Source organism: Lolium rigidum, chromosome 6 (assembly GCF_022539505.1).
Source record: "Lolium rigidum isolate FL_2022 chromosome 6, APGP_CSIRO_Lrig_0.1, whole genome shotgun sequence".
In the NCBI taxonomy this organism is placed as follows: Eukaryota; Viridiplantae; Streptophyta; class Magnoliopsida; order Poales; family Poaceae; genus Lolium; species Lolium rigidum.
In genome coordinates, this window is record NC_061513.1 from 136771530 (window position 1) to 136773569 (window position 2040).

The window sequence follows — 2040 nt, forward strand, 5'->3', positions numbered from 1 at the left end:
TGAAAGAAGTAAGCTTCACAATGCATGTTAAACATCCGGATGAATTAGAAGTAGTCAAGTTTGACAGATTCAGAAATTTTGTTAGCACACTCCGCTAACAAAAGGCTTAACAACACCATTGACTGTTAGTTTTCATCTCTGGACTATTAAATCCACATAAATTATCCACATAAATTCTAGTACGTGGACTGGACAATACAATCAAGACACAGGTAATGTCATGACCAAGCTATAAGAATCCGAAATAGAAATGCTCTGTAGCGCAGTACGCATCACAGGGGAATTTCGACAAACAGCTAGTGGGCATACTCTTCGCTGGCTTAGTGGCTCGCAATACTGGAAAGAAAAAACCTGCTCGCCACGCATCGTTCCTACACAGACTGCTACCTTCACTGATTATGGCCTGCCAAATAGCAAGTACTGAAAGAAGTAAGCTTCACAATGAATACACTGTACATGATTTTAAAGTCATGCATGCACACATTATCAGGTAATGGAAAAATTACTTAAGTGTGCACTGGCCATTTAACTTGAACAAAAAACAGAATAAAAAAGTAATTTTGTATTTCTAAAGTAGATGCCAGCAAGAAAACTACAAAGGGAAAAAGTTCCAGATCTTGACAACAATAATAAAGACAATATGAGAAGCCTACAACAATAATAACCTGGAGACAGGGAATTTAAGACAATGTAAGCAACACTCCTCCTTGTGGGGATCACGGTCCAGCAAATGATTGGTCGAGTAACTTTAGCTGAAGACTTTTTCCACGCATTATACTGTCTCGTGAGATCTTAGAAGAAACCAATATACTTCACCTTACACTATGTACTACTATATATTAAGTGACTACAGTCACAAAAAGATGACTGCATAACACTTCAGTTAACTTCATTACTATGCAAACATACTTTACTGTCGCTGTTACAATACTGTCTGTCTGTGAGTATTTGATTAGCTGTAAACCATGTCCAGTGGATACAAATCCACACCACATGGTGTTATTTTCATGTTTGATTCACTAACACTCCAGCATATATGTCTTAGCCACTGATATCAACAGTCATCTTAACTATGAATAGAAACAGTCGATTCAACTTAAAATAGAAACTGCAAAACAAGTGTGCACTAGTAACCAGAATTACTGGCATGCCGCATGCTTTCCAACCGAGAAAGCTAATCTACAAATTTGTGAGCTGTGTTTTACTGCCTTAAAGGTCTAACTGTTCACCATGAACTTGTATGTTTCTTCATTTTGATCCCTACTCATACGATGCAGGAATGAGGTTGGATTTAAGTACAAAATCCTTCCACTAAACATTTCAAGAAGTTATGCTAATTCTCAGTTGTCTGAAATTCAGTCACCTCAAATTGCATATCATTTGGCCTAAAACCGGAATATCAAATGTGTGCAAGTTTTAGCAGACATAGCTGCAGTAGTATTTTGGCTCTACATAGCTGCAGACATAAATTTACTCTACATGTTTCTTTAACGGAGTTTACATAGAAGAAGAAAGTGAATCAACATCATGTCTCCTAATTCGTTGCTGCAAAGTGCAAGTAAGGAGTAAGAGAGGAAGAGTACCTTCTTGCAAATCTTCTTCCGCAGCTCCCCATGGACCTCGCCGGATGCGTGCGGTTGAGGATCCCCAAGAACCTCGCCGGCCGCCGTGAGCTCCCCACAGGTCTGCTGCTCAAACGACGGGGTGAGAGTGGTCCTTTCCCGTGGCAGAATGGAGGTGCCGGACGCGGACGAGGTCAACACAGGAGGCGGAGGGCAGTGGCCATGGAGGGGAGCGGCGAGCGGCGGACAGAGAGGAGGGGTGGCGGCGGCACGCGAGCTCGAGGGGGAAGCGAGGTGGAGGGAGGGAGCGGCAGTTGGTTGAGCGGAGGGAGGGAGCCGCCGGCCATGGCGCGGCGCGCCAGCGCGGCACGAAGAGGAGAGGACCGCAGCGTCGCAGCGAGGAAGACCTAATCCCGTCGAGCGGCGTGGCGGCGGTAGGGAACGAGTAGCGGAAGCCCACCAAGTTTTTTCCTCCGAC

At 44.2% G+C, this 2040-nt stretch overlaps 1 long non-coding RNA gene across 1 annotated transcript; it reads right to left on the minus strand.

Moving 5' to 3' along the window:
• On the minus strand, window positions 1-1837 carry LOC124666859. Its single transcript, XR_006991073.1, has 2 exons — window positions 1584-1837; window positions 1-403 (listed from the first exon to the last, which is right to left on the minus strand). It is a non-coding gene; the product is annotated as an uncharacterized LOC124666859 (long non-coding RNA).
• Window positions 1838-2040: the final 203 nt, after the last annotated feature.